The sequence below is a fragment of the Choloepus didactylus genome, chromosome 4, assembly GCF_015220235.1.
Source record: "Choloepus didactylus isolate mChoDid1 chromosome 4, mChoDid1.pri, whole genome shotgun sequence".
Lineage (NCBI taxonomy): Eukaryota > Metazoa > Chordata > Mammalia > Pilosa > Megalonychidae > Choloepus > Choloepus didactylus.
Genome location: NC_051310.1, coordinates 97,364,541 through 97,388,850, shown reverse-complemented (window position 1 = coordinate 97,388,850; position 24,310 = coordinate 97,364,541). Strand labels below are relative to the sequence as shown.

At 43.4% G+C, this 24,310-nt stretch overlaps 1 protein-coding gene across 5 annotated transcripts in view; it reads left to right on the top strand.

Moving 5' to 3' along the window:
- Nucleotides 1-24,310, top strand: part of CFAP161 (cilia and flagella associated protein 161) — a 134,188-nt gene that overhangs the window by 90,157 nt on the left and 19,721 nt on the right. Inside the window, exon 1 of one of the 5 annotated variants that reach the window (XM_037833220.1) lies at nucleotides 11,429-11,724. The exons of the other annotated variants lie outside the window; for them this stretch is intronic. The gene's annotated coding sequence lies outside the window, so the exon portion shown is untranslated. Of the gene's footprint in view, nucleotides 1-11,428; nucleotides 11,725-24,310 lie in introns of those variants that run through there. 5 annotated transcript variants of the gene reach the window in all.

Genomic DNA, 24,310 nt, shown 5'->3' with positions numbered 1-24,310 from the left:
GTTCATAACCATCTGATATGGTCAAATAGAGCTAAAATCCAGACCTTGCTTCACTTGCCAAGCTGTCTACCCCGCTGCAGGACTGCATCCACCCTGGGGAAGGGATACCCAGTTCTTCTCACAAGGGGATGTCTTTTCTTATTGGTCTTCCCAGATGGCTGCCTTTTTCCAATTTGTACAAGGGCACTGTGATGGTTAATTTCATGTGTCACCATAGGTTATGGTGTCCAGTTGTTTGGTCAAGCAAGCACTGGCCTGATTGTTACATGAGGGTATTTTGTAGATGGGTTTACATCATTGGTCAGTTGATTGCATCTACAGCTGATATTGTTACATGAGGGTATTTTGTAGATGGGTTTACATCATTGGTCAGTTGATTGCATCTACAGCTGATATTGTTACATGAGGGTATTTTGTAGATGGATTTCCATCATTGGTCAGTTGATTGCATCTACAGCTGATTGTATCTACAATCCACAAAGAAGATTGCCCTCAGCGCTGAGGGGAATCTCCTTATCCAACAGTTGGAGGTCTTAAAGTGAGAACTAAGGATTTCAGAAGTCAGAAACAAGAAATTCTATCTTTTCTTCTGCCAGCCAGCTTCTCCCAAGGAATGTATCTTCACCTACATTGGATTATCCAACTTGTGGCATGCCCCACAGAGTTTGGATGTGCCAGATTTCAGAATTACCTTTTTGAAGTTTCCTGCTTGCAGCTTGCACTAAAGAATTTGGATTTGCCAATCCTCATGGTTGCACGAGCCAATTCATATTCCTATTGGTTCTGTTTCTCTGGAGAACCCTGACTAACATAGGCCCCATATACTAGCTGTGTCCCTAGATGGCCTCGATCCACAAATGTGGCAGGCAGTTTCCACCCTGTCTTCAGATTGAGGCCAAGTGTATAATCAGAATGGATTTTTTTCCTGTATATTTCCATACCAGCTCTCTTTGAACTATCACACATGTACACAGAGTACTTCTGATCCAAGGAAACACCTTTCAAGTTTTCTAGAGATTATAACCCTTTCCAAGTTTTACAGAATGTCTGAGCTAGGATTAGCTTTAGAGATGATGTCCTTCTACTTCTTACTTTTGCAGATGGGGAAAACAGTCCATATTGTAATATAAGCACTATATCTGTGTTTGCTATTATGATTGTTGTTACTATTATTATTACTGCTTCCATATGATAAGCCTATGATAAGAAATGTATTGTGAGAACAGATCTAGAGACTTATCTTTGTCCCTACTGTTTTGGTGCTCAGTGAAATATGAGGAAGAAATCTTGGCTCTGTAGATCCAAACTTTTCTTTAGATAGGTGTTTCCAAGGTCTACCTGAATCTGAAGATTATTGTCTTTCATCAGTTGTAGCACATTTTCAGCTCTTACATCTTTGAGTAGTGCCTCTGCCTGCTCTCTGTAGTCTCTCTTTTCAGAACTCCAATTCCATGCATGTTACACCATCTCATTTTATATTTCATGGCTCTTAGTCTCAGTCTCGTATTTTCTATTTGTATGTTGCATTCTAATTTCTTCACTTCGATTTTATAATTCACCTATTTTCTCTTCAACTGTGTTAGTCTGCTACTCAAAGTATCAACAAATTTAAAATTTCAATTTATTTTATTTTTCATTTCAATTCTATTTGCTTTGCTTCATATCTGCTTAGTAGATCCTGGGAGGAGGGTTTTGGTGCAAGTATTTTATTGAGGAGGTGAAGAGAGGGCTGTGGGGAGGGAGACAGGGAAGAGAAGGCAACCAATAAAAGATACTTTATCAAACTAGCTATTGCCAAGGGACTAGAGCTTAATCCAGCAGGAGAATCTTTGGAAGCCAATGTAAAAACCCACCTCAGACTTATCCCCTCCACAAGGGGCATGGGAGCTGGGGTATTGATACATTGGCCTCTATCAGTGATTGGTTGAGGGTAGCTTTGAGCTGCAAGTGAGGAGTGGGCATTAATTCCTTCATATTTCCAGCCTTCTGCGATGCTGGCCAAGAAGGCTGCAGGACAAGAAAAGCCCCTAGGCAAAGAAATGCAGGTCCTGGCATTTGGAAGTCAGCAGGTGTTTACTGAAGTGGTCAGGGCAAGGTAACACCAACCTCTGCTACCATAGCCAAAGTAAAAAGCTGGAACACTCCTACCCCATGCACTGTGGGAGTCCAGCACTCCCCCCAAAGTCTTAGAGGTTTTTCTGGGAATGGGGGGAGGGGGGAGGGCTTGTATCTCTTGATCACTCCTCACTCTGAATTCCTGCTCCTAATGCATTCTCATCACTCCATTTGCCAACTCTCCTACAGAGGCTGTTGTCTTTGATTTGCTTTAGCAAAACTACAGCACATCACTAACAGTGAACCCTGTTGTAAACAATGGACTATAGTACAATTATAAAAATACATAATTTTTTTATAATTATAAAAATATATATTCTTTCGTGAATTATAACAAATGTACCACACTAATACAAGGCATTAATAATAGGGTGGTATATTGGAACTCTGTATTTGATGCATGATTTGTCTGTAAACCTACAACTTCTCTATTAAAAAATAAGATTAGTACAGCTCCTTCCCCCTTATTCCTCAAAGCACTGATAAGTAATACCTATGTGTATAAGATTTACTAAAGATTAGGTGATAATAGAGGGGATTAGAGAGTAGCTCAGAAGAGATGATAACGGCAGCTCCTCTCCCCACTGGCCTTCTCATATCCACTTTCCTTTCTAGATTCCTATTGCCGCCGTGTAGCTGGAATCCATTCTGCACAGGAGACATTTCTTCACTTTTCCTCTTCTCCAAAGAGAACCCAGAAGCCCTTTCCTTTTAATCTGTGAAGGAACGATTCTCAAATTCCTGTTTCAGCTTGTGACACAGCTCATTTTTCCATCTAGACTCACTTTTCACAGCTGAAAAAGACCCATCAAAGGGTTTTTGTAAACAGAAGAAGCATCATCTTTAAAGAATCTTTTTAAAAAGTCTGCCCTCTTCCCTCCAAAAACAGGGTTCAAATTGCATTTAAACAAATGCTTCCTTCCCTGCTACAAGAGGCATAGTGATGGGTACAATTTATCAATGATATTTTTGCTATCCCTGGTCAATTGCGCCATGAAAGACATCATTCTTAGCTCTCTGCTTTTTATCCATTTCCACTTTTTAATTCTGAACCGAAAATGGGGCCCATCAGTGAATATCATGGAAGATACTTAAGAGAGAAAATGGCTTTTGAACTCATTTAACATTTTCTGAGCTCCTAATCAATGCCAGAGACTGCGACAGATGCTAGGGATACAAATAAAAAACGTCACCTCTATCCTTTGAGAGCCTACAGATGGAGAAGGAGAGAGAAACGTAATGCAACAGTGTGAGCTAAAAACAGGGGGACGAGCAAAATTCATTTAGGGTCGGAAGGCCCAGGTTGGAGACCAATATCTGTTTCCTGCTTATCTGGAAACCCCAAGAAGTCATGTGACTTCTATGAGCCTGGGGAAAGTGCAGCCCAGAGGGATCAAGAGTTTACACTTGGTTCCTGACAGGGTAGGACCTGGAATCCAGTGTCCCAATGACCAGTTCAATGCCCCTTTCAGTGTATGATACAGCCTCTCACTGCTCTCCAGAGAGTTCCAAAAGTAGGAAAATTCATTACACTTTGAACTTCCCTTTATGCTTGGAAGGCTTATGTATGATAGAAGTTTAAAACACTGATTTTCTTAAACATTATTTTTCACGGCTATAACTCTGATTAATAAAGCAGAGATTCGGAGAGAAACACTTTCCCGCTAACTGGGGAATTCATTAGACCAAGGATAATAGTGGCATTTTCATTCCAGCACATTAATGGGATATGGAAGAGAACAGAGGAATCTGTTTAAAGGATGGTTCTTATCACATAGCAGACTTCCCAATCTATTTTCCTAATTTTTCAAGCTTATGCGTAATTTATTGAACAGTCTGGATTTGTTGGGTAGAGACTTTTAATTTTTTAATCTCCACTCTTTGCCTTCAGCTGTTCTCTAGCAAAACTCCTGTTCCTTTCCCTTAGTGACATTTCGGGCAGATCCAAGCTTTGGTCTGGTTGAAACTTCATAATTACTTCCTCTCTGCCCTGTTTGGCCTCAGCCTGAGGTACCTGGAGTGGATGGGACTCACTTTGTTTTTCACACGTCCTCTCTCTGTGCTGGGCCATGTTCTCCTGCAGGGTGGTGGGGATTGAGACTGCTAGAAGCTGCTCTCGCTTGATGGTGTCTGCGTCCCATCATGGTCCTTTGGATAGCAGGTGCCCAGATGGAGATTCCTCTCTGGGACCATGTGTCAGTCTTTTGGAAGGTCCTTTGGGAGGTGGTGGGGGTGGGGGCTCTTCCCAGCACAGTTCCCTTAGGTGGGAGATCATTCTGGCCTGACCTGACCTCTTATTTCCATCGGCTCCCACCTTGACGGTTTATTCCAGGCTTCCCATTCCTCTCCTAGCCATCCCTTTTGAGTGACAAGCCAGCAAGGAGGCTCAGTCTTGGATACTTTTATTGTCTTCACCAATCTATGGGAAACCAACATATCCTCACCCCTCCCAATTGTGGGAATTCAAACTATCATCTGCTACCCCACTTTCTACTTCCCGTCTTTCATCAATTTGATGCATAAAGTAAATGAAGCTTAAGTCTTTTACGGATCCTTCCTCATATGGATCCTGGGGTGAGGGGCCCTAGCAATGTATTCACATGGTCATATGTTTTTTTTACAGTCTGAACAAATAAGATATTTTAACCATAGTGAGTCGAGGCCACCATCTCCTTCCACTCGGACTTCCCTTCTGTTAACTTCTGTCAGCTGGTGCTGGAGTGGCCACAGAGTTTTTGAGGTTTGAAGTTGAGTGGGAGGTATCTCTCATTTGGGTTGAGGGATATGTTTATGTGGTTCACAGTCACTTGCATGTGGGGTAAAATTGCCTCCCATCCCTGGGTAGGGATGGCTCTCAGGAGCACTGATCCCACCCATTGTCTGACCTATCAGTACCAAGGATGCAGGGCCAGGGCTGGCACCCCCATATGAACATGTCCCACAGTGCCCAGCACGGATACTGTCCCAGGGATTGCTGTGGTCTTGTTTGAGCTCCTTTCCACATTGTGGGCTTAGGGGATGGAGACCTGGAGTTAAGAGTCTTTCCCCATCAGCCCAGCAAGAAAGGGCTTAGACAAGAGAAATATAACCAAGACCACCTGGTGAATGGCCTGCCAAAAGCTGAGGGCTGGAATCCTGTCCATCTCCCAGACACTGTCCATCTATAACACCACTTATATGAAACTAAGAACCAGCAAAACTAATTTAGGTGATAGAAATCAGAATTGTGATTGCCTATGGGGTGGGCTAGGTCTTGATTGGAAGGGAGGAATATTGGAATTTTCTGGGGGTGGTGGGAATGTTCTTTATCTTGATGGGAAGGGTATATTTTCCAAAATTCATCAAATTACACAAATTATTCATCTGTGCATTTCACTGTCTGTAAATTTTACCTTATTGGAAATACATAGAATTAGTGAGGAAAATTATTGAGAAATATTCCTGCATGGCCTATACTTCTAAAGGGAATTAAGATCTCTTTAGGCTACAACCCTAATATTTAGCAGGTGACAGCACAGGGAACACACAAGACTAGAAGCCAGGAGACCAGGATTTGAGATCCCAGCTCTCCTAGCCATTTGCTATGGATAATTCTGTTGCTCTCTCCCTACCTCTGCCCTTGTCTATATAATAAAAGAGTTTTCCAAGGAGATCGCTGAGCTCTAACATCCTGAGCCTCCCTGCCCCTGTCTTCTGAGACAGAGACTGGGCCAGATGAGCCATGGGTGTGACCTGATTTGGCGACTCCTGTGATCTGAATCCCTTCCACATGTCTGCTGTCAGCCTGGCACAGGGCGCAGGGCGCAGGAGAGCAGAAAGCACTGCAATCTGATACCTCCAGGAAGTCCTTGCTCTGTGTTGCTAAAATTAGAACCAGGCTGCAGCTTAGATCAAGGCCATTCCTTTCCCAGCCCCTCGGTGAACTAAACTCTTCTCCCTCCACCCTGCACCGTGCAAATGTGCCTGTAATTATAGCAACCACCACGTGAGCACCAGATGACCCTGGAGCCCCAAGAAAGAAAGCAGAAACTGAGCTTCCGTTTCACGGAGACCCTGACCCTTTTAGACAGGGAGATGGGGAGTTGGCAAAAGAAGAAACCATGACATGAAAAAGGAAAAGGAAGGAGGAAAGAGGAAAAGAGAAATAATTCACATCTTAGCCTGGAAGAGAACTTAAGTAGAAGGTCTGGTTTGTCTACTTATTGCTTAGTTTCTGTGTTGCGGTGTACCGAATGACTTTTCCATAGATAGCAGTCCGTCATTTTTTTTTTTTTTTAACTCCAAAAAAAATGAAATTCTCTTCTTTATGGATAAGATTATTTCAGTAACTTACTTGAATCTGTGTGCCAGCCAGAGTGTGTGCTGGAGCTAGGTTTGAACCCCAGCTTTATTAATGATTAACCAGGTTCTCCAGCAATCTACCTAATCACTTGCACTTCCTTTTCTTTATCAGCCTATTTCCAAAAGTATTGTGCATATCTAGTTAGGTGAAGTACATGAGGGCACTGGGGAGGTGCACAAGCAGGTTGCCCAACCTAGGCCTAGTTGAAAGCATTTGTAAAAGATTTTCTAATTTGTCTAGTCCTCGATTCCGCCTCAGGGAACCTGACTTCATTGTGTGTCTCCGTTTCCGAAGTTGCTCTGAGGGTGGTTTCTTTATCCCATATTTTCATTTTTGCAAGTGGAGCTCAAGATTGAAGGTACATCTGGTGTGATGGTTAGTCTTATGTGTCAACTTGCTAGGTTACAGTACCCAGTTAACCAGTCAAACTCTAATGTAGGTGATGTTGGGAAAGTATTTTGTAGATGTGGTTAACATCTACGATCAGTTGCTTTTAAGTAAAGGAGATTTCCTTTGAAAATGTGGGTGATTTTCAACCACTTCCTGCTGACTCCCTGCTTCTGCCTGCCTTGAGCTGTTGCAAACTGGCTGCCAAGATCTTTTAGAGAGATCTAGAAGTGGTTTTTTGAGATCCAGTCAGTTGAGGGCCTGAAGAAACTAAAAGTTTCTTCCCAGCCTGCCCTATGGATTTAGGATGAAAGACTGCAATATCAACACCTATTTGAGTTTTCAGCCTGCCGGCATGCTTGCACTACTCTCTCTCTCTCTCTCTCTTGCACGCACTCTCTCTCTCTCTCTCTAAAACTGAAGGCATGCTGGGAGAATTCAACTAAGACTCTAGGGAAGGCTTTGTTTTCAAAGCTTAGGCCTTTGAAGGGCAAACAGGATGGTTTAACCAAGGGCTGGGGGTGGAGGCAGTTCCCAGTGGGGGAGGGAGATAGCCCAACCCCAGATGAAAGGAATGGGCTCCTAGAAGCCTGAGAAGGCAACAGCTCCAGATTGACTAGGGAGGAGGGGTCCGGAGACTGGGGCGCCTCCAAGGGAGGCAGAGTTTCACATGGAGATGCATATATGGGTGCCTGTGGAGGACTGAACATAGCAGACCAGTCTCTTGAAGCCTGGAGGAAGGCCCTAGGTGGCCAAGCTGGGAGTAAATTTGGCCATCGATGGAAGAGTCCCACCACTGCAGAAGCCTGACTTGCCTAGATGGTTAGTTGGACAAGAAAGAGGGCTTCATATAAAACCTGAGTTTTTGAAAGTTGGGGAAGGACCAACATGCAAAAGTGGCTTTGGGGGACTATAAGGAGAGGGACCACAACAGAAATGTGGCCCCACACCGAGAAGCTTCCTTTCAGAATGCCTCGCAGCCTAGAATTGCCTATATTTGGCCATAGGGAAGACTAACAGATTTTGGACTTCTTGCCAATCTTGGCACACTGGGAGATTGAAATATAATTTCTTTTGGGAAAATAGGTATCACAATTTTGTACTTGACCTCTGAGCCATTCATAAAACCATTACACAATTCTTGTTGTTATAGTTGTTGAAAGTAGGAAGAATATTGATAATAATGAGAACAAGAGGTTGTACCAGGTGATAGTGTCACTGCCTGTGGGGCAGGACAGAGTTGGCATCGTCACTGAGTCAGCCACCTGGAAACCCTCACCCACACAGTTCCAATGCCCTCACTACTGGCAGGCTCAATTTGTGGTGCATCTTCAGTCTTACCAACTGGACACTATTCAACAAAATTCAGAGAAAGTGCTTCATAGGATTACCCTGGCGTGGCTGTAAAATGTCCACACCAAAGCTATCCAGAATAAAGCTACAGCACATAAATGGGAAAGTGAACACAGAAATGCTTCTCCTTCTGAGCACCACGGCCATCCCCTCCTCTGAGCCTGTGGCGCTCTCCCTCTGACCACTCTCCTTTCCCATGGCACTGACTGATAAAGACAATGAGGAGCCTATCTTTACTAACCTTGTGATGTCTGTGGTGGCCGGATGGGGTGGTAATCTCGATTCTGAGGTCTCAGTGGAGTCAGATATACTGAGAGACCAGCCCTTCTTCCCAATTAGAATTAGCTTCAGAGAGAACAGGGCCCGGCTTCTGGAGCGGGGCTGAGCTGGCATTTCAAGAAGGGGTCCATCATGGAACCTTTGAACAGTAGGCACAAAAGGAAAGAGAACATAGAGACAGTTCTTTCTGAATATAAAATTCTCAAGGTGCAAACCCCAGGCATCTCTCAGCAGTCTTGGCGAGGCACTGCTACCTCTCAGGCAGTCTATGAGGCCCTGGAAGGCAATGCTCCCTCTGTCATGTGGAAACAAAGCAGCCAATTTAGAACCAAAGATCAAACAAATTTTGTCTGTGGTAACCATGGATGTGAGCCTGTGGGCATACATTTCTCTTTCTGGACCTCAGATCCTCCCATCATAAAATGCGGAGGACCCTCGAGATGATCAGCTTCCACTTTTCTTTCTTGTCTCAGAACCTCACTGCTGGACATCCCAAGGCTCTCCCATTCTGGCTTAGCCCAGCCTACAGCCATAAGTAGGCACTGTTGTCCTCCACCTTGGTGGCCTTAGAATTCATTCATTCCCTCAGACCCAGGCTCTGGTGCCACTGTCAGGAAGAGCCCTTCGCCATTTCCCGAGTCTCTTTCAATGCCTGTCATGAGATCTGTGAGGTCCCACGTTCCTCTGAGTCTGCTTTGAGCCTGCCCAGACCTGAGCATGCCCTTCTAATGAACAGTGGACCCCCAAGAAGTCATGGGGTACAAGCTGTCCTTGGACACAGAGGCTGGCCTGCCTCAGCCCCCACTAGCTTCTCCGTAGCCTGCCCCTTGAAGGGGTGATGATTGTCCCAACTTCCTGCTGACTCCCTGCTTCTGCCTGCCTTGAGCTGTTGCAAACTGGCTGCCAAGATCTTTTAGAGAGATCTAGAAGTGGTTTTTTGAGATCTGATATTAAACAGATCCACACCACTTTTTCTTTCCCCTAGGTTCTCAAGACTTTTTCTACAAATGGAGAGAAAGCCCTGGATATGGGCCATGTTGTCTCATTTCCTTGCAGAAATCCCTTCTCTCTGAACTGCAGTTGAACATAAGGCAGTTTTGCAAAACCCCAGTTGGAGATGCTGCTCATTGTGTTACCTCATGTCTGTTATATAAGGAGCCACTTGATAAATTTCTCCTTGAACACAGTGCCAGGAAAATTTTCTCTTCCCAATCTGATTCCAGAGTTATTGTACAATGAAAAGTATATGAGCCAGCACATTTCCCTTTCATCCAGGAAATTCAGAGATAAATCCAGCATTTAACTGTAGTAAACAACTCATCCCAGGTGCCTTGAAACATATTGTTCTCCTTTTACTCTAACTTGTTCTTCTCTGACTTCTCTTAGGTTTTTTTTTTTTTTTTTTTTTTGAAGTTTCCTTAGATTCTTTTGGTAAATAATGAGGTGTAAATTTCTCCAAATAAATCCATGCAAATGACATAGCCTTTTCTGCTTGTTTCTTACCATCACCACTGCCATATTCCTTGGCTAAATGCCAGGCTTTGGAATGCAGTGATGAAAGGATCGTGCCCATGAATTGCTCATGGTTGGTCTGCTGGGGAGAATAAGCAGGTGTACAGAGAACTTGAATACAAGGCAGAAAAAGATAAACTGAAGTCAAGGAATAGCTTAGAAGAGTTCAGAAGAAATTCTAGAAAGAGCAGTCACTCTAAGAAAGGCTTCTTGGAAGAAAAGAAATGTCAACTGGACTGGGAGGGATGGAAAGGATTTCAAAGGCAGAGAGAGGGGAGGAGGCTCATTTCTGATCAAGGGAAAAAAACCATAAATTGCCCGCCATGTTTGGCAAAAACATTAGGAAGTGACGTCAGCTGGCAGGTAAGATACATGAAGGGGTAAGTGGGCGCTAATGAATAATATTCCTTTACAGTGAGATGTGCTTCGCAGTTTATAAAAAGAGTTTAGGTTCAGTAGATCCTTTTGTTCAATAACCCTGTGAGGTGGGCAGGGGAAAGGTGAGAATACCCTTTCATGGTTCAGGTGACCAGGCTATGGAGCAATTAAGTAATGGAAGTGGCACAGCCTGTAGGTGAGAAAACCAGCTTCCCAGACCCAAACGCAGGGCAACCCAGGGCTTATTTCACCACACCAAGTTTCATCTCTGGAAATATAGCAGAAGGGGGTTCTCAGGGGTAAGCTACCGAAGCTTGCTTTTAAGAGTCGAAGTCCTTTTTCTTAAGGGTGGGTGGGGGTGTTGGTAAGGAGGAGGGGGAGGAGATCACGACTGTCATTTAAAGCCAGGCTTCCGTTAACCACTCCTGCAGATGGATGAATTTCCGCACAGTCTAGTTCTCTGTTCCTTTTCTGTTGCTGAAGAGGAACAATTGAGGGAGTGAGGGATAAGCGGTGATGTTTATCTTTCCAGCTCTGAACTTTCAAAATGCTGGAATCTCCCAGGGTTGGGGAAGAGTGGGTGTAGTCACTTCCCATCGCTGCCGGAGGGTGGGAGATGCAGTGACTCCCGCTGGGGAGGCGGGGAGGGGGCCATTTCCTCCCAAATAGGAACGTAATCTCCCGATTGGGAGGCTGCAGACTCATCAAGGATTTATCTCCAGAAGCAGACAACCAGACAGGAGCCCTGCCCCATCCTGTACCCCAAAGGGAACGTGTTTGCAGTGGGGAGAGTGAAGGTCACCAGCTGAGGACCAGTGACAACAAGAGGAGCCTCTATCGTGTGTGTGTGTGTGTGTGTGTGTGTGTATCGTGTGTGTGTGTGTGTGTGTGTGTGTGTGTGTGTCGTGTGTGTGTGTGTGTGTGTGTGTGTGTGTGTGTGTGTGTGTAGACTTCTTTCTGCCAGACTCTCCCAACCCCGACCCAGCAGCCCCTCCCAGGACACTCGATGCTGTTGGAACTGGAGGAGCACAGGTCACTTCTATAATTGAGAATAAAGGGAAATTTTGGTCCTTTCCTTGGAATGAGTCCAGAATTCTGGGAGGAACATCTCAGCTCTTAGAAATTATGCTCTGGAGCTTCCAAAAGCGCAACAAATAGCCCCAACTTGGAGTTGAGATGAAGCATCATCCTCTTCCCACACTTAGTACATCACAACAGGAAGGAGGTCCCACCTCTTTTTACAGAGGAGGAAATCGAAGCCCAGAGAGGCTAAATATATATTCAATCGAGCTTGTTAATTACATCATTGACATTTTCCAAATCTGTATTTCAAAACGTCTATTTGATCTGACATAAAGGTAGGTAATTCTCCTTTTCCTAGTCCCTTCTTCATATGCGTCATATTTCTAAAGGTTTTCCCTTCTTTTTATAGCAGTGATTAACTTCTCTGCATCTGTTTCACCATCTACAAAATGGGGATTATCTTTACCTCATAGATATGTGAGAATTAAAATAAGACAATACATGGAAAGCATTTAAAACACTGCAGACCTTCAATAAATGTCATAAAATGAGAAAATCACCATTTTCAACTTCTTCCACCTTCTCTGCCTGTACAGAGGTTTTTGGTATAATCTGGAATTTGGGGCCATATTTAAAGCTCACTACTATTATTTTGTATTTTTTTCCTTCAGGAATTACTTAACACTTGCATGATTTTGTAATCATATTCACAATAATTAATTTCATCTTAGTTGTATCATCAAATAATTCTTTCACTACTTAGTATCAGCCCTATCTTAGATCTGTGTTTAAATTGTTTCAGTGCTCATTATAATTCAACCCCCCATCACTGAGTTCTTTAATTTGACAGATAGCTCAATTGCATAAGAGTTTTAAGGAAAAGGAACATTAGAGGCATATTATACCCTAGAGTGTCTTTCTTTTGCTTTAAATCATGAACAACAACTTGCTAGGTAATTTTGCTTTGCTAGCTTTCTCCCTCTCACAGTGTTATTGATCCACCTGAAGAGGAGTTTGAAGCCAGCCCCACTTTTTCCCTTTGCCTAATTTTTTATATGCCTGGGTAATTATAGGCATTTTCCTTCACCCTTAAAAATAAAAATGTAAGAAGTTCTCCACCTTATGTAGACATTTGTTTTGTTAGCTCTCATTCTTAACAAAAAAAAAAAAAAAAGGTCTAAGTTGGCCAGGTATTTCCTCCCCAAACGTGCATTTGTCTTTTCCTTGGATTCCTGATTTGCCTGCTTGTGTATATGAGTAGCTCCTTCTTTGTTTTTCCCAAGATAGAGGCTGACTGAAAAATCTGCATTACTAGCTCAGTGATTTGGCTTGAGGAGGGAATTAAGAAAATACCTTTATTTGTATGTTTTTATTTTGTTTTTTTGGTAATAAGTCTGACTGTGAACCTGTAGAGTAGGTTTCATCCAATGGGTGCTTAAGACTGAAAAACAAAGCAGGCCACCCGATATAGCAAAACAGTAACAGTTTATTAGGGAGCTTACAAACCAGAAGCTGGATTCTGGGCAGCCGCAGGAGGTTCAGAGTAGCCTCTGCGCCACCTGGGAGGTTGCAAGGGGTTATATGGGCAAGAACAAGGAAGGCACAGAGCCAAACTGGGATTTGCAACATCTTGAACATATTTCTTTGAAGTTATTGATATATAGCAGGAGTAGTTTAGTACAGATAGCTATCATGCTTAGGAATGTGCATGTGTGCTTTAAGATGCACCTACAGGGTGGGGTTAGTTTATTATTTTATTTTATTTTTTACCATTTCTAGAAATTTATGGCATCATATAGTGCTACATTACAGGGGCAAACTTCCCATATCTAATTTCTGATCAGTCCCAGCCTTTCTTCTGTAAATGAGCCCATCTAGGGTTTATAGCCCAAATATTTAATGACCTGCACTAACCAATCAGAAAGGAGTGAAGCTGGTCCCCTGGTATAGGCCTAGAGTCCCCTCCTGTGCCAGATATGCACCCTTGATTCATCTAATAATGGTGGTGGGGAGGTGGGGTGATGATGTCTGGGTGATCTGAGAGGGAGGGGCTGGGGAAGCTACTGCAGCAGAGGGATACTCAGGGGGCCTGGAGCATCAGCGTTTGCCAACCAGAATGGAAGTATATGTATCTGTATTACAAACTGGAAGAGCCATGCAGTGCATTTTAGCTGCATGGGAGCTAGAACAGTTCCTCTTGCTGCTGCCCCCCAGGCTTTCTACTGGTGTGCCTCAGCTTGCTCTTGGTCTTTCTGGCAGGGTTGCCCTGCAATGCTGCTTGATTAGCAATAGCATCCTCTGAAGCTCAGATGAAGGGTGGATTATGATTAGAAATTGTCCAGGAATCTATGCACGTACCTAACTGGTTGACCTGACCACTGTGCTACAGATTGCATGTTATGGGTTGAACTGTGTCCCCTGTTCTGGTTTGCTAATGCTGCTGTTATGCAAATTACCAGAAATGGATTGGCTTTTATAAAGGGGGTTTATTTGGTTATAAAGTTACAGTCTTAAGGCCATAAAAGTGTCCAAGCTAAGGTGTCAACAATAGGGTACCCTCACAGAAAAATGGCCAATGGCATCTGGAACACCTCTGTTGTCTGGGAAGGCACGTGGCTGGCATCTTCTTCCTTTGCTCTTAGGTTGTGTTTTAAAATGGCTTTCTCTTAGGACGTTTCTCTCTAGGTGTCTAGGGGTATTTTCTTAATTTCTCCCAGGCAAACTCTGGAGTAGCAAAAGTCTACTTTCAATGGCCGTTTCCAAAATGTCTGTCTCAGCTGCAGTACTAAGCTCCTCCTGCGGAGCTCTTATAGGGCTCCAGTGATTTAATTAAGACCCACACTAAATGGGCAGGGCCACACCTCCATGGAAACAATCTAATCAAAGGTATTACCCATATTTGGGTAGGTCACACCTCCATGGAAACAACCTCATCCAAAGATTCCAACTTAATGAGCACTGATGCATCTGCCCCCACAAGACTGCATTAAAGAACATGGCATTTGGGGAGAAATAATACATCCAAACTGGCACCCCCCCCCCAAAAAAAAAGAGAGGCTTAAGTCTGAATCCCCAGTCCTGTGAATCTGACCTTATTTGGCAATAGGGTCTATGAAGATGTGATTAGTTAAAATGAGGTCAAACTGGATTAGGATGGGCCCTGATCCAATATGAATGATGCCCTTCTAAGAAGAGGGAAATTTGAACCCGGACAATGACACTGGAGAGAAGGTCATGTGAAAATGGAGAAGGCACAGTTTGACATGCTGCATCTAAAAGCCAAAGAATGCCACGGATTGTTGGCAAATACCAGAAGCTAGAAGTGGCAAGGAAAGATTGTCCTCTATAGGTTTCAGATGGAGCATGGCCCTGCTGACACTTTGATTTCAGACTTCTAGCTTCCAGAACTTTGAGACAATGAATTTCTATTGTTTTAAGCCATTTAGTTTACAGTTATGACAGCTCTAGGAAATGCAGACACTGTCCCACCTTTTTCATGATAAAAGGTGTAGCTCTGAGGGTGCCAGTGGTGATGGCAAGTGCCATCTGAGATACTGAACTGAGACTGGCATTCAGTTGCTCCTGAATCTCAATGCCCTAGAATTGAGCCAAAGAATGGCTCTATCACACAGCAGCCAAACTGTTAGGAGAATAGTGCCCAGAAGTAGAGATTTATTTGGCACAATCAGTGATGGGGCTCAGAATATTCTCACACATGGAGAGGATTCAGGGGAATGGTGGCTATGATCTTGGCACTGTAACTACTGGTGAGTGCTGTGCCTGGGAGGGTGCTGGGACTGGTCATGTTCAAGTTTCCCAGGCCAGTTCCTGCACTCCTTGTAGGTCTAGTGCAGAATGTTGTATAAACCTGATCATGGGTCACAGAAATTTTGTGGAAATTTGGATTGCTTCTAGAGAGGGCAGGTGTGTGTCTTTGGCAGGCAAACCCAAGCAGACACTAGGTTGGCTTGTAGATACCTCAAGCCCCAATGCTCACAGGCTAGGACAGGTGATGGGGTGAGAGACACAGTTGGTATTGGGTCCTTAAATTGGATATTAATTTGGAAGGGAAGAATTTGAGCTGTGGGATTAAAAGCAGTGAAAAGATACAATTGGCATAGAACATTATAGAGGCTGGGAATAAAGGGAGGTTACAGAGAGTTTGCCATACGGGTCCTTACAAGAGTGCCTGAGTTGAAAGGCCAAATGTCTCAGCCACACTACCTGACTGTGGCTGGAGGAAGGGAGGGCCAAAGAAGTATGTCATGATGAGGACAATGAGGTGACATTTATTGAGCACTTAGAGCCTGGCACTGTTCAAATCCATTTATATGTATTAACTCATTTACTTGTTGGAATAACTGAGCTAAGTAGGTAGTTTTGCTATCCCCGTTTTACAGTTGAGAAAGTAGAAGAGAAATAACCTGAACAAAGTCACATCTAATAAGTGGCAAAGGCTGGTTGTCAAGGTCTTCTCTGGTAAAGAATGGACAAACAGATTGCTAATTAAGTTATACAAACCAGAGGAATTTTTCTGCAAGGCAGAGAGGTAGCAGTAAAATCCAGCATTGAAAACAGGGATTGGCCTGATCAGTTTCTTCCAGTTGGCATCCATAAACAGATGCTTTTCACCAACATCCTCCCCCAATTTTTCATTCTCCCTGCTCATGCAATGAAGCTGGGAGGAAGCCAGAAAGCTGTGGTAGTGGGCAGCGGGGCAGTGCAGACTGCTTCATAGCCTTCACTCAAGTCTTGTTGGCTGGAGCAGAGTCAACTGCACAGACATAGACTGAGGTGCTGGCAGCTACTTTCAAGACAGTGGGGATTCAGAACCTCTCATTGGAGGAAGTAGGGCTGAGGCAAAGTGTCAAGGGCACCCCGTGGTCTCATCTTTTGTTACTGGTGTGGGAGAGGTAGACATATGATGGCAAAGTGAAAACCTCTCAGAGGATCATTCCTTACTGTAGAAGAATCATGTCATTCAGAAAAGGGTTTTGGCCGGCCATGGTTGTACCCTATTAGGTCCAGCCCTGCAGGGCTGCTCAAGGTTCCTCCCTACAGAGCAACTTCCCAGAAAACCCAAGTCCTTCCCACTGGGATTGGCAGAGCTGTGGCCAAAGACCTAAGAGAAGAAAAGATGAAGATACTTGCCAGGGAGATTTGGACTGTAGGTCATTGCCCCCTCATTCTGTGAGAATTAATTGGTCCATGTTCCCTGATGAGAACTATGGGGAAAGGAACATGTTGGTGAACTTGAAATTTTTGGGCAAGTTCAGGAGTGAGAGAAATAGTGGGCACAGGTGGGTCATGGATCTATTAGCTCCATCTGACTCCAGAACCCTAGTTCTTGAGTGTAAATACTGCTCTGCTTTTTCTAAAGCACAATAGCTTTTCCAGACAGCTTACTCCGCTTGAAGTATATTGATATAATAAATAGAATTATTTTCTTGCATCTGAGAATAATGAGATCATCTTCATATCTTTCCATCATCCACTGAGAACACAGATTCATATATTTGCTTTTCTTATGTAAAAACAGCTTTATTGTTTTTGAAAAAAATCATTGTAAAAAAATTCAAGCAGCGTGAAGGAAAAATCATCCCAAATCCCAGTGTCCTGACATCATCACTAATATCAATCTGGCAAACATTTTTTCAGGCATCACTCTAGGCTTCTCTCCATGGGTAGCAGTTTGTATAAAATTTAACGTAAATAGCATACTGTACATGACATGATCTACTTTGCTATTTACATGGACATTTCTCCAGGTAAATAAATACAGATAGCCATTACTATTTTTAAGTGAAGTCTACTCATTCACTGGAGATGTGTACTATAATTTACTGAAACCATCTCCTATGGCTTGACATCTAGGTTGTTTCATTTTTGTTTTTGGCTGTTTTAAGCATCAGCTGGCTACACACCCTTATGCATAGATTTCCTACTTGTGTAGTTATTCTTCTTAGAGAAATACTGTAAATAGGCTTGGTGGTCCAGAAAGTGTGCATTTTTTATATTTTGTCATATCTTGACTGATGCTCTCCAGGAAGAGGCCCCAGGAATGGAAGAGAGGAAACCACTGGCTGAAAGAAGGGCTCTTCTCTTCCACACTGAGTGATTTACTCCCCAGAGGATTTCCCGAGGCCCACCGGTAGCTCATTTTGAGACCACAGAAACTTCTGGGGCTGGCACATAATAGGTATTTAATAACTGCTATCAAATGAACATGGGTATTTAGGCCAAAAAAAGAAGTTTGCCAGAGAAAAACAAATAGGTTTTCCTGAGTGATTTAAGGAGTAGAGAAGAAACATCTTCCTGTGTCACAGGGATTTTTCTCTGCTTGGGAACTCCTGTGGGTTGAACAGTGTCCTCCAGAAAGATGTATTCAAGTCCTACCCTCTGGTATCCATGAATGTGACCTTATTTGGAAATAGAGTCTTTGCAGATGCAATTAATCAGATGAGGTCATACTGGAGTAGGCAGAGGGAAATTTGGACACAGCGAGACAGACAGAGACACACAGGGAAGACAGCCTTGTGATGGTGGAGGTGGAGACTGAGTGATGCAGCCGCAAGGAGCACCTGGGACCATGAGAAGCTGGGAGAGACAAGGAAGGACCCTCCCCGAGAGCCGCAAGAGGGAGCCCGGCCCAGCCGACACCTTGGTTTCTGGCCTCCAGAACTATGAGATGATCCATTTCTGTTGTTTTCAGCCACCCAGTTTGTGATGTTTTGTCATGGCAGCCCTAGGAAACAAAGACAGGAACCAAATGCAAAGAGGGAGGGGGTGGGAGAGCAGATGCTTCTAGGCCTTCAGTCTGGCACTGCGGTTGCTTGGGGCCTATAAACCCCATCTGCAGGAATGCTCCGCAGAGGGAACAGCTCCTTCGGTTATTGTGATGTCACCAGGCTGGGCTCTGGTCAGGGCTGCAGTGGCAGACCCCGTGCCAGGGCTCAGGCTCATTTTTTTTTTTTTTTATTCATTTGATTGAGATATAGTCACATACCACGCAGTCATACAAAACAAAGCATATATTCAGTTGTCCACAATACCACCACACAGCTGTGCACTCATCACCAAAATTAATTTTTGCCATTTTCATTACCACACACACAAAAATAATAAGAATAAAAATTAAAGTGGAAAAGAGCAATCAAGGTAAAAAAGAACACAGGGTGCCTTTTGTTGTTGTTTTTTTTTTTTCCTTCCCCTATTTTTCTACTCTTTCATCCATAAACTAGGCAAAGGGGAGTGTGGTCCATATGCTCAGCTTCGTTTTGAGACCGGATCAGGCCCCAATCCTTCTGTCTGTTCAGCCTGTCCCAGGGCACCCAGGCTAGAGCCACGGAGGAATCCGTTTCTCCAGGAAGGCCTGCTTGCGTCCTGCTGCCAGGGTGAGGCAGAAGGAGTGAGGCTCGGCTTGTGGCTGTGGGTCCAGAGCAGGCTCCACAGCCTGGGAAGACATCATGGCTATTCTCAGGGCATTGACAGTCACCCTGGAAGTGGGCTGGCAGCCAGCAACCAGATACCAATACCCCTGGGAAATGTGGGAGAGGGTTTCCTGCCCACCCGCAAATTTCAGACTGTTCTTGGAGGAAGAAGAATGAATCCTATCAGTTGGGTCAGGAAGCTGAAGCTGGGATCTGGGTAATGCACCCACCCGTGATGAGTGTGTCCTCACTTCTGGGCTCACGTGAGATGGAGGTGAACAGGCACCCAAAGCCTGGAGCAGATGGGAGGGCACCACGTGTACATGTAGCACATGGGCTCAGTGTTTGGTGGGTGCGTGGCTATGTATTTTCAGTGAATAAAATTTATGAATATAACTGAAGTAAAAGTGGGAGTCCTGTGGGTGTGAACTCATTGTAAATAGGCTCATCGATGAGTCTAAGATGAGCCCAAACTGAGTTGAGTGGGCCTTAATCTAGCTTGACTGGAGGCCTTATCAACAGGAAATGGGACACAGTGTGGGAAGAGACAGAAGGAGGCAGACAGCCATGTGATGTAGGCAGAGACTGAGTTATGGGTTGCCAACAAGCTACCACCAGAACGCTACAGACTTCGGAGAAAGCATGGCCTGCCGACACCTTGATTTTGGACTCTCTTGCCTCCAAAACTGTGTGACAATAAATGCTAGTGGTTTAAGCCAACCTGTCTGTGGTATTTGCTTTAACAGCCCTGGCAAACTCAGACATCAATGAAAGGAAAAAGACCCCAACCTCATGGTGCTTATACTAGTACAAATTGCTCATTGCCAAGAAAAATTGCTCACAATAGGACTTTGCAGAGAAAAATACAAAGTGCCACAGGAGCTAGGGGAGCGGCAATTAGCTCAATCCAGTCTTGGGATGTTTTTGGGGAAGATGACCTTTTGTAGATGACCTCAGCAGATGGAGGCAGATCATATGGTGAAGAAGAGTCTGGGGTAAGGCAATTCAAGTAGAAGCAGCAGCCAGGGAAAATTGCATTGTTTATGGAAACCTCAAATATTCTGATACACTTGTAATATAATATGAAGTAGTGTTCTTTACAAGTAAGGAAACAGACTGCTGCTTGATTGCCAGTAGACAATGATTTAATAGGCTTCTGACAACTGACTAGCTCTTACCCTCAATGTTTATCATTGTGAGGGAAGATGCATGGTAAATTCTAGAAGCCCGACTTAACAGCTCCCTTTGGAAATAGGGACCCACCAACCGGGGTCTCCTGTACTGAGCCCATAGAGCATCTTGCTGTCCCTACATCGTTTTCCTTATTATAGACAAAAGCTGTACCCATGACTTGCCACGTGAGGGCACAATTACCCCATTATGGGATCAAATGCACTCTTTCAAAGAGAGGTCCGAAAAGATCCTGTCCCCACAGGTTCTTCTTCTGGATGAGAAAGTACTAACGAGTGTGAGAAACGATTCAATATGATTTTGTAAAAGCTGCAAACATCTGTTGAGTGAGGTGCCTGGAAGAATTTCAGGCGAAAACTGCCTCCCATTCTTGGCTCTAACTTCCCTAACTACCGAGATATTCTATCCACTGTTTTTTCTGTTATGACACAAATCAGAACTTCAGTTTGGGTGTGGATATCTGGCCACTGAGCCAAATGTTTTAAAAATATATATATATTTTTTTGCTGGTCACAAAAGTTTTGCATGCTAATTAGAGAAAATTAGAAATATACGGAAAGCCAGATGCCTCACACCCATCAGTTACATAGATACAAATTATATATATGTATGGATGATATATTTAATAGATTACGTAGATTATACTTGTATATGAGTATATATGATATATATATAAAATGCATATTATACATGTAAAATGTGCACACCTATTATACACATATATTTATAAACTATATTCTTCTTTCTGTGAATATACATTTTTATAAAATGAACATCTTGCATTATATAGTCTTTGTAATTTCATTTTAATTTAATATATTTTAATCATTTCCAAAATCATTAAATATTGTTTTTATTGTTTTTATATCATGATTTTAAACAGCTGCATAGTCTTTTAAAATAGCAATGCATTGTAATTTTTTGAAACAATACATTACTATCGGGACATTTGGGTTGTAGGTTGTTTGCCATTTTTCCCTATTAAAGAAAATATCTCCTTGGAATAATATGCTTGAATTTGAATTTAGGGGTATATACATGTGTAATGCAGGATTGTCTTCCAGAATCATAGCTCCAGTTTTCTATTGTGCCAGCAGGATATGAGAGCACTTCCCAGATATTCTCAGAATACTTATTAGATTCCTTTTTAATTCAGTTTTTTAAAATTCAGTTTTATAGAGATATATGCACATACCACACAATTATCCACAGTGTACAATCAACTGTTTAGATTTTAATAAACAGAACATTCCTGCCCCAGTTGAAGACACAGCTTAGTGGAGATCACAGAAGTCCCTAGAAGGGTATTTGAAGAAGAAATCATTAACTCAAGGTTGTGCATATGATTTTTCTCCCCATTGCTTGGAAAGTGTGATAGTTGTTTGATGGAGAGCCCTGGACTTGGAGTCAAGCAGCCAGGCTCTAGGCCAAGACCGACATTGATGTTATGCTCTTGGACAATTGAGGTAATGCCACAGGGCCATGGATGTCACCCTGTGAGAGAGGAGAATGAGAGCAGCAGCGATGACTAACTCCCTAGGAGGAGTTTTCCTTTGTGCATAAAGCCCTAATTTTAAGTGTTTCTATCATTACTGTCTATTTGTGAGCTATGTATAGAAGACAACCTTTGTTTTCCAGCTTCTTACTTGGAAGCTTCTAGTCTAAGGAATTAGAGGAAGGAATTAAGAGTCCTGGGTTTTGGCTCCCTCTCTGCCAACACTAGTTGTCTGACCTCAGATGAATCTCTTCCCTTTGCTGGGCCCTTGTTTGCCCATTTATAAATGAAATATCCCTTGAACTTCAAATGTGTGAGTCTCACCAAGAGAAGACTTCTTGGTTAAGCCATTCCCAATGTTAGTCTTTTCATAATAGTAAATAGCAATAGCTACTGAGTGCTTACTATATCCTAGGTAATGTGCCAAGGGCTCCATACTCTTCATCTTAACATATCACAATAACCAAATGAGCTGAGTATTATTTTTGTCTCATTCTACAGAGAGACACAGGGAGGTTGTGACCTTGCCAAGAGCAACACAGTCAATACATGGTTAGTTCTGGGATTTAAACCTACCATGCCTGACTCCAGAGCCTATGTTTTAAATCACAGAGCTAGCCATACAGTATAACATTATTTTACAACCTCTTGTAATGACAATACCCAAATGAAATGATTTGTATAAGAGTGGCCTGAGACCTGTGCACACTATGAAAATATAAGGTCATATTTTCCCAGGTTTTCTCTTCTTTCTCCCTTCCTCCCCTTTTATTGCAGTCTTGTGGCGTGTTTTAGCCCTGGCTCTGATGCTAACTTGGGTATTTCCCGTAACCTCTCTGTACTTCTGTTTCCTCATTTGTGAAAGAAAGGTACACCCTTTCTTTTTCCCATCAGATTAAGGGAACTGGAAAAGCTGACAGTGTGGGGAAACATGTCTTTGCTTTGTTACCCTTCTGTGTGTATTCATCCAGTATCTTTGGGAATGCTACTGCAACTGTATCATTTCTTAATATTTTCCACTTGTACTGTAAATGCTTTAATGATTGCACAGCTTTCAGAACACTTTTGTAATTACTGGGCTTTTAAATTACCAAGGAATAGGAGAAATGAACTCCAGTGGTTCATCCTTGTTGGATTCTGAATCTCTTGCCCTCAATGTGTGAAATGCTTCTATTTATATCTTTCTGAAACAACAAGGGCCAGAACTTTCTTTTGACCAGGAAGACAAGATAGAATGGGTCAGTCGTAAAAAGATGAGCCATCCTGTGGGTGGGCCAGGTGAGGGCTGGAAAGCAGGAAAAGTACTGGACTGAGAATCAAGCGAGTTTGTTTCCAACCCCTCCTTGTCCTCCAAAGGGGCACGAGGTGCTGGAAGGTTCATCCCATTCTGTGGGCCTCAGTTTCTTCACCTATAGAATTAGGGGCACCCCAGCTGGATTTGTTTTCAAACTGTGCTCTGCAGACCCTTGCCTATGGACTAAGATGGAAATTCTGGGGCTCACCATTTGAATCAGCCAGAGACCGTCCCTTTTTATCTGTCTGTTTTATATAACTGAGTTCTGTATTGCTTTTGTTTGGAAAAGAGCCTCCCCTGTTTAAAAAAGAAAAGAAAACATGAAATGAAATTTTGGTGTTTTTTTCCACCACTGAGATTTTGTGATTTTAAAAGAGAACACCATTCCTATAACCTAAATATCAACTGTAGTTGCCTCCCTGCTTTTTGAGATCTAGAAGAGACAGCTTCATGACAGTTCCAAGTTCAAAGTCCTCCCCAAGATTTCTGTGAGTTCCCTGGAGTCTTCTGTTCTCCTTGTCACTTCTACCTCTGGGCCCTGGCTGCTTCTCCAGAATGCACTGCCTGAGATGGGAAATTCATCTTCATGTCATTCTTGTAGGCAGGGCCATTTGGCTCTTTCCAGCTCCTGCTACCAAACTCACCTTGGGACTACTCTGACATATCTAAACTCACCAGAGTGTTGAGTAAAATGAAAAGGCTTCCTTTTTTAACCGGGTCCACCCTTCATAGAAATGGGTGGAGATTGTAAACAGAAGGAAATTTCTTCTGTTATCAAGATTTCAGAGTATATGTAAATGTATCTATCACCCGAGTGGTAAGCTTCAGTGGAGGAGGATCGACAGACTGACTGCAAGACTGCCAAGGGCAATAGTGAGAGGCTGAGAGAGCTTATCCTCGTGGCCTCTGGTCCTAGGAAAAATTGCTGGGCCTTGATGATCATGTGGGGCTGGGGTGAAACAGATGCTGTGCTGGTGTTCTTTTCTGCAGGCATCTGAAACACCATAAGGGAAAAAAGGATAGAGGCAAAAATGACTAGGGGTCCCTTTTCTGGTCAGAGACCACCCTACTTTCTTTGGAGAGAATAGGAATAGTTGCCACTGATCAGATGAGGCATTACAAAAATGACCATGTAGTCCTATCAGGATTTTCCATACCCTGCCTATCAAAGGACTATTATTTGATGGGAAAACATTTGCTGACATCCTCCCAGGGAAGTCTTCCCTGTACCAAGCCTTCAGCAATCTGCGTCACACTGTGATTACTTGTTCAGAGTTAGTCTCTTCCTCTTCACTCTCCACAAAGCAGGGACCATTATTCTTTCATTTACCCTGCATCTCAAATGCTCAGCACAGTGCTTGGATTTCCCCATTGCATGGCCACTTTCCAAGATCTGACAATACTGACTTTGATGGTTTTCCCATCCATTTCTGCCTCTCTCCCCATTGCCACTGCCTTACTCAAGCACACAACATCACCCCCTGCCTTCCTCCACCTGACCTGTCTGCCTT